Source organism: Fukomys damarensis, unplaced genomic scaffold (assembly GCF_012274545.1).
Source record: "Fukomys damarensis isolate Sample0158 unplaced genomic scaffold, DMR_v1.0_HiC HiC_scaffold_15, whole genome shotgun sequence".
Classification (NCBI taxonomy): Eukaryota; Metazoa; Chordata; class Mammalia; order Rodentia; family Bathyergidae; genus Fukomys; species Fukomys damarensis.
In genome coordinates, this window is record NW_022900927.1 from 40358840 (window position 1) to 40367690 (window position 8851).

The 8851-nt window shown below is 39.1% G+C and overlaps 2 pseudogenes; both read right to left on the bottom strand.

The window, feature by feature from the left end:
- Nucleotides 1-1200: 1200 nt before the first annotated feature.
- Nucleotides 1201-1819, bottom strand: LOC104873078 (annotated as a pseudogene).
- A 5243-nt stretch (nt 1820-7062) lies between these two features.
- LOC104873056 lies at nt 7063-7447 on the bottom strand (annotated as a pseudogene).
- Nucleotides 7448-8851: the final 1404 nt, after the last annotated feature.

Consider the following 8851-nt stretch of genomic DNA (forward strand, 5'->3'; position numbering starts at 1 on the left):
TGCCACTCACACAATGCGGATGTCTTTCTCCCTAGAGGTCTCTCCATCTAACCCCATCCTGACAAATGGTCTCCCAGAGTGTGGCATAAAAGCCCTTTCCCCAGTCAAAGGGGCCCAGGAAGCCCAAGAACAGAGGGGTCCATGCCTGCTGCTCCTTGGGTCTGCTTCATCATCTGACCTGTTTTCCATCCCAACAGGCCATCCATGTCAGGGAGCTCCAGGGTGGAGCTGGCCCCCTCCCAGGAAAGGAAACAAGATGGGGCAGTGGCTGGTAGACCTTAGGTCATACAGGTTTAGATGCTGTGATACGGAGATGTTCTCTTTCCTTCTGCTAAAGCAATATGAATTTGCAAAAACCACTTCAAAGTAAACAATTTGAAATAGTGTTGGATGCCACACGAATGCTTAAGTATCAGCTAAAGAAAAACATCTAAAACAATCCACAAAGAATTCCTAAGTAGGCATTTGCTACAAATCAACTGGAAACTTACAAATACACTGGGGACAGGGGAGTGGGAGTGGTAAAATGGAGACAGAAAAATCCACAGCAGCTTTGAGTGGCAGAACTTCACTAGTCCTCTGTATCCAAAACAAGTACTCTGAAAACAGGTTCTTCATCCAAAAGGCTGTGGAGGTTCTTGGAGACCTCCTAGTGAGACACAAAGCCCATAGCTTAAAATGATGTATGAGAGTTATTTAAATATTCCTAAAAAGAGCTGAGAAAAATAATTTCATACTTTGGCATGATTTTAAGTTTGTATTTGTTGCAGTTCCATTCCATATTAGCAGACCCCAATGACATGCAATCTGCAGAGAAGGCATGGCTTGAAATGCTATTAGGGAAGATTTCTGTTCTCCAGTGGGCCAGGTGGTTGGACCCCATTCTACAGCCCATCCATCAGGTCAGGCACAGCAAGCCAATATGAGAGTGAAGGAGGGAGAGAGGAAAAGGACAGGCATATTTTCTCACTTAATGATTCATCCAGGAGATTTTGGAGCCTGGGACAAGGCAGGGATTTATCAAGGGATCCTGCAACTGTGCATTTAGACAATTATTTAATTCATTAAAATGTCAGCTTTGTTCTGAAGTTTGTAGTTTATTTTATGAAACTCTCTTGGAGGAAGAAGGTAGGAAGGGATAACCCTGCATGGCAAATGTTCTTGTTTTAGGATTTAAAAAAATTGGTATATGAGGAAAGTTCACACATAGCATAAGCAACTACACATAAAGTCTTCCACCAATTGGAGTTTTTCCAAATCAAAGAGATACTGATGCCTTCTTCCTCCCCCAAGCTCAGCAGGTAGTCCTTTTGGACTACGGGAGGCACCAAGTTCACAAATGGTCCTTTCATGTTGGAAGGAATTTGGTCTTCAGTCTGCTGTAAAAGGTTGGCTGGGGAGGCCAGAGGAGAAAGGTTTGCCGTAGAAAGTTGAGCAGTCATTAATATCCTGAATTATTTGAAGCCAAGTCTTTAGAAGTGGATTTAGGGATGTTCTCATTGTGGTCTTCATTTGTTTTCTTTCTTTTTTTTTTTGGTACCAGGGATTGAACTCAGGTTCTTGCGTTTGCAAGGCAGGCCACTAAACCGCTGAGCTAAGTCCTCGGCCCTTTCATTTGTTTTCATTAGACTGTGTATTTCAGTCTCTTCTGGACACAAACCTTAGTGGGTCCTTGGGTACTTGCCAAATCTATTTGTAGGCTCTCAATGGAGTCAGGTGCTTCAAGTCTTGTTTCTGGAGGGGATTTCACAACTGTAACAGTTTGGTCTTTATGGCCACTAATTTTTTTAATATCTTGATATGTAACATAAGCTAACATAGCAACTGTTAAGAAGTCTTCTGTCTAATTGCCTCAGATATAGCCATCATGAAAACCACAAAATAAACACATATAAAAAATTTAAACCACCTTATGACTTATAAGAATATATATGTCTCATAAAAGACAGATATATAAGAGGGAGCAAGAAGTTCAAATAACTGTTCAAATTACCTATTCTGTTCCTTCAAAAATATTTAAATATATATGCTAACTTGTTTCATTTATATACCTAGTTTCTTAGTTCACTGAAAAGAAAGTTTTGGGCTATTGTCCGTTTCTCTTTGAAAAGAAGTCTTTTTGTCTATGCCTTGTTCCCTAAGTAAGTACTTTTAAGAGTATGATACACAGTGTAGTAACTATTTTTATTCACTTATTTTGCTTTGAAATTTTATTTTTTTTAAAAAAAGAATATGTTAGTCTCAACTGGCTATAGGGGTTCAGGCCTATAATCCCACCACCCAGGAGACTGAGGTGGGAAGATTGCTACAAGTCCAAGGCCAGCCTAGACTATATCATTTTGAGTTCAAAGCTGGTAGAATAGACTGTATCTCAAAAAAACAAAAATCTCTGATTCTGGATCTTCAGTATGCTGGGTTCCTCAGGGATCTTCTTTACTGACTGATGTTATTAACTGGACTTTGTTCTTGGACTTCTTGATGGGCACTTTTCAGCACTGTGGTTCTCTTTTGCACTTTGAGCTCTTCTGTCACCTCGTTCAAGTCCATGACCCCATTGGGTGACTGGCTTAGGAGCGGAATGATCTTCTTGGTGAGCATACCAAGGGAGTCATATTATTAGGGAGTCATACCGCATGGTTTTTTGAGGGAGATTTTGGAGTTTTCAGGCTATCTGGACTTGTAGTGCAGCTCTTCCTTTGCTCTTGGGAGTTTTTAAGCCATCTGAGAGGTACTAGTGACCATTTTCTCCTAGCTCCAGCCTTCTCTTTGCCTGCTGCTGTAAGGGCCTTTCCGAAAGCAGCCTGGCCCAGGCGCAGTGTGGGGGTGCAGAGCAGACCTGCGACAGGGCCAGCACCAGTAGGGGTTGGGCAGTGGTGATGGGGGTATTGTTTTTAAACTTTCCCTTTAAGAGTGTGGTTTAGGGTATAGATCATCAGCGGTAGAGCACTTGCCTAACGTGAAGTTTTGATCCCCAACACTAGGAAAAAAAGTGTGGTTCTGTTGAAGAGATGGAATGGAGACTAGTGAGAGAGGGAAACTTCAGGATGAGAAGGAACAATAAGATCTAGACCCAGAATGGAAATAAATGCATACATCATGGGAGGTGAAGAAATGGGACAGAGTGCACCAAAGTGTATACTGCTTTGAAAAGAAAAAAGAGACAGAGTTCCAATGTTTACCTTTCCAGAAGACCGAGAAACAGATTGGAAGGGTACAAAGTATATAGGTCTTGGGGTTAGGAATTAGAAAACACTGAATTGTAGGATGATTGCTGGTTAAATTTTCTCACTTTGCTATTGGGTTGACCTGGTTTAAAATCTCAGATCTCCCTCCCACTAGCTGTGCATCCTCAGAAATACTGCTAACCTCTGTCAGACTTGTTTCTTCCCCTGAATAGTTAAGCCTACCTTCTGGGCTGTTTGTGAAGATTAAACAACATGTTTGTAAAGTATTCAGGGCAGTGGCTGGCACAAAGTAAGCTCTCAGTAAATGGTGGTTCTTCTGATCCCTGTGGAAGCCCCAAAGTGTTGGAATATGGATTCTTTTCCTTTGTTCCACAGAAATTTATTAGGGAAGTGTTTCTCAAGTTGAGCAATTTTATCTTTGTTATTAATTATCATTTGGAAAACTTAATGTTTAAATGATTGGAGAAAATTTCGTTTCTAAATTTAATACTATTACTGTAAGAAGGCTACAAGACAAGAATGAGAATATAGATTAAAAAGCACAATAAGTGGACCAGGGGTTTAGCTCAGTGGTGCCGCCGTCTGCCTCACAAGTATGAGGACCTCAGTTCGATCCCCAGCACACACAAAAAAAGTCATTTTAGTTTCCTAAAATACTAGATCTAACACTGAACCAAGACAGTGAGCTAATGATGGAGTGTCTATTCTTCCAGGTTGACTGGTTATCATTAAATTCCTTTGCCTGTTATACATGGGTTTTTCTTTCTGTAGAAATGCCTAGGATTGACATGTTTGCACATAAGGACTTTACAGTGTTCAACTGGTATTCTGAAAACTTTATGGGAATGATGCATTGCTCTAAAAATTTATAAGCAAATTGAATATTTGGATTCAGAAATTCATTTTTCTGTAGAACACTTCATTTAAATAATAATTCACTTCTGAGATGAGGCTCATTAACTGAATCTATAATGCAGTTGAAAAGTGAAATATTTTCAAATAAAAGGCAGTTTTTAAAAAAATGACGCAATATTGTTTTTTAAACAAAACAAGAAAATAAGTTTTTACTTCTCTGTTCTGCTACTCTCTGATTATCTGAATCTGACCAGATCATTTTACTTTTCTATCCCTCAAATTCTTCATGTGTAGAATGAAATATAAGAAAGGTTGTAGTAAAAACATGTAAAAATGCCTTTTCCATTCCTGTATCCACTGAAAGGAACTGAAAGAAGGTAAGTAGAGAAGGATATTTTATGTATACAGGATTCAAGAAAGGCTTTAATCTCATGCTACAAATTCACCCACATTATCCAGAAAGAACACCATCCAGAAAGATCTTCATCTAGAAAGAACACCACTTGAAATAACTTAAAAAGAGAGGCTAGGTTCTGATGCAGGATTCTTCTGCTTGTGGACACAGTGACACTGGGAGTGAGACAGAGGCACCTCTAACTCTAGTCAGCTGAGAGAAATGAAGCCTGCAAAGGATGGATGAGCATCAAGAAAGATAGCAAATTCCCTACTTTGAAGCCCTTCCCTGTTAAACATCTCCAAGAGGCAATTGCATGTCCAGAAGTTCTATTTAGGATAAATTAGAGGAGACAGTTTAGTTGGAAAAAGGTCCCTAAAGCTGACTTTATATTGAACTGAATAATTTTCAAGGTCAATATCAAAGAACTGGAGCAGGGTCATCAGTGAAATTATGGGGCCAGAAACCCCCTGGTACCCTTCAGCACTGCCACTGACAGAAATAAGGGAACAGGAGGAAGAAGAACTCAATAAAATAATTTTTTCTTCTTTTTAGAAAGTACTCAGAAGACAAACAATGAAAAGCTTTGGAAATGCCCAATATTAGGAAAAAGGAGAAACAAAGATGTGAGCTCATCAGTCAAAACAAAATTATTTAAAACAAACCTAAGAGGGACCCCTGATATAAGGACCAAGTGGCCCCATCTCTTTTGGACTCAGGGTTTTTATGGGGTTAAGGGCTAGAAGGTTCAGGGTTAAGGGTTAGAAGGGGAATTGGAACTGGGCTGGGCTAGCTGTCCTTCAGGCAGGCAGCTGGTAGCCTATGTAGTGTTGATAAGGGAAGTTGAGCAGGAGCAAGCAAGACTGGCCTTTAGGCTAGCGGCTTGAGGGAGCTGACCGATATTGAAACCGTAAGGGACATGAGAACTAAGGGGTAACTCAGTCTTAAGGTGTAGTCAAGATTCCTTCACCCAAGCCTCAAGTAGAAGATAGTTGTGCAGCCTTCATGTCTCACTTTGTGTCCATAGTATGATAAGGGGTAGGGACACAAAAGTCAAGCAGTTATCTCATCTCATAGTGAGAAGTAAAACCTGTTATAGGAAATCAAAGTGTGCCATTTCCAGTTGCTGAGGGAGCCCACCTCAGCCAGCAACACAGTCCTTCTTTTATGAATAAAAGGAGGAAAAATAACTAGTCTATGAAGAAAAATAAAGAATCAGGAAGGAGGCCCAGCTAGGTCATTGCCAAATGGTTTCCCATAAAATAGATTTCATATGGCAAACAGCAGGGAATTATAATAAAAGAGTTGAAAGCTAAATATCCTGAGTTGATGGATAATAAATCTTTATCATGAATTTTTATGCTTACAGAAGTATAGATTTAGGTGGAAAATAGTAAAAATGGTGAGGACTTCATAGTGATATCGAGCTTTCAGTACTTTCAAACATTTTCTATTCATGCTTTTTGTAGTCAGTGATTTCAGCCTCACTCTGAAAGCTTCCTACAGATAGGTCAGTTAGATTGTGAAGTTCATTTATAGTACTCCAAATTTGCAAATGGAGCAAAAAAAAGAGAAAGGAGAATTGTTTTTAAGCATGAGCCAAGGGCCAGGGATTTAGCTCAGGGGCTCTACCACCTGCCTCGCAAGTGCAAGGTCCCAGGTTCAATCCCTGGTACAAAAAAAAAAAGCATGATCCGAGATTTGGAATAAAAAAGAAAGATCAATGAAAAGAAATGTGTTATAAGTGACACCCTGCCCTTCACTTCCAGGAGAGCAGAACAAAGTGGTGACAAGTATATAAAAGCTCTTGAGGAGGACTTTTCTAGATATAGGATATTTGTAGCTCTGAGTATCCTGCTCCTCTTTGTCCCTGGTCCTTTCTCTAGAGTACCACCACCACCATCCTTGGCCACAGCATTCCTGCTATGGAGAAGATAGAGTGACCCAGAAGGCAAAGCCACCTGCTTGAAGCATGGTGTGGTCAACCTGTTCTCCATGGCCCTTTCGAACATTGTCAGGCCACAGGTCCACGAGGAAGGTCATTTCAGGCATGGACACAGCAAAGCAGCACTCGCAACTAAGAACGATGGGAGAAAGAGTTGAAAGTGAGATCCATCTGTACTGCTGTCCTGAAATTGTTGAGTATTTAAAAGCCAAGGCAACAAATCCAGAGATTTTAAAATCTGAAAATAAAGGGCTATTATTTCCAGTTCCTTGATGGCATGGCATGTGGTGATGATTGAAAGAAAATGATACAAAGATAGAAGCTTCCCCAGTAGCTTCCCAAGAATCATTCAATGAGAGAGAGAGAGAGAGAGAGAGGGAGGGAGAGAGGAAGGAAGGAAGCCAGGCATCCTATCTGCCTGGGGATGTCTCTTAATTTTTCTATAATTTACTGTGAAATACCTAATAATTCAGAGCTTGCCTACATAGGGTCTAAAACCACTTTTTTTTTCTGTAAAGAAAATACTTTATTCAAATTCCCAAAACAGATTATTTTGAGTTTGAAGTGAAAAAAGGCCAAGTTAAAATACAAACAGAAATGCTTTTAATTTTGTGGGAGTTGAAATCAATGTTTACTTTCTAATCAAACATTAGTCCCATGTAACATTCCCAAGTTTTTGAGGGCTACCAGGCCAAACCCTCCACTACCTTTGCTGCTTTTGCTTTCCTTTTGCCCTTTCTTCAGTCTTGTTTTGCCTTCAGTCCTTTTCTCTGCCCTTGGTTCGTCTAGAGTGGGTACTGTCCATTCTGGTCTAGAAGTTTTTTTGATTCTCTTTACCTCACTCTCCATTTACAGGTCATGTTTTTCATCTTCGTTCACCACACACTCCATTTTCTCTTGGCATTGTTTAGGTACTACCGCAGTTGCTATCTCCTAAACATCTTTCATTAAAACATCTCAGTCTATTTTGAGAATACTTTTAAGTCTGTTGAGTTCCTTTGGGGATTTCTTGTTTTTCTTTTCAGCATGCATTTTTCTTTTCTCCTTACTCTGTAAACTTTTAGCCATGTTTCACCGGAGAAATGAACAAGCTCACCAAAAAGAACTCCCGCCAACAGGAAGTTCCCATACTTCTGCTTTTCGGCCATCACAGAATTTAGTAAACAGACTGAAAACAAAGACAGCACTCTCATCATGCAGTTTCTGTAAAGACAACCTAATATTACGGCCTTTGGATGGTGCAGGAGAGAAATGTGACGTGGCAGGAGGAACAGAAAAGTAATGCAGCCAGAATGTCCTCTTTCCCCTGCAAGAAACCTTTTTACACATCTCTATTGTTTATTTCATTTAGATTGTCTGTAGCAAAAAAACAAAAACACAACAGTTATTTACGTGCTACCAATCATTTATAATCTTTTCAAACTACAGCTTTGGGAAAACTCCATTTATTTGTCTTGGCCTTCTTTGTGTAGTTATTGCTGTGGAAAAGCATCAATAGCTTCATTTTTAGACAAATATAAGTAACTTCTAAACACATATGTAGAAGACTAAAGATGTATCTGGTATTTAAGTAATCTGAACTAATTCTTCAAGTGAATTGGTGTTTTGTATTATTGTGAGGATATGAAAATGTAGTTCCATTAAGGAGTGCAACTTGTTAATTTATACATTCCCTCTGTACTTCTTCAGAGGTTTTCTTTTTATAAGCAGTTTTCCCATTCTCTTAATGTATTCCTTTTTAGTAGGAAAAACATTTGACATTTTGGGGCTGGAGAGATTGAAATGCCTCCTATATAATATTTTGTGGATTTCATGTATATCTACAACAACATGGGTTTTTTAAATTCACTTGTTTGGTGCTCTTGAAATTGGCAACTTCCCTTCCCAATAAAAGATCACTTACACTGCTTGCTTTCTAGTCCTGGTATTCATCTTTTTGTATGATACAAGTAACACATTGCTGCCATAGTACAAACATTTCTTTTGGCAAATTAAAGTGCATAACATTTCTTAATAAACTAGAAAGGGGAATTATGCAGACCTATGCACATGTGACAAGATATCCAGTTCACTTAATGATTATAATTCCAAATTGGCCACTTTTTGTGTTGCTAATCATTGACTGTAGCCCTCCCCCTAAAGCCTTGCAAAACAGTAAGCCTTACGGAATAGCAGAGTAATAAAACATAAAATTACATTTACCATGGCTTTGTAACATAACAATTGCATCCTCAAAAATTTAAGGACAGGAGATCTCACTACCTTCTGAATTGTATTGATAGTTCCTTTTTATCTCATGCAAAATGTAATAGTGATACATATATTGCTAAATTATGATCTCCTTGTCTAGAGATGCCTGGAAATATATAAAATTGAACTAAAAATTGGAATGCTTCACTATCATTCTCATGAATACCTCTCCCTCAGAAATAATAAGTGTTAAGTGTTTTATGGAGTAAAGTGGGCATTTTA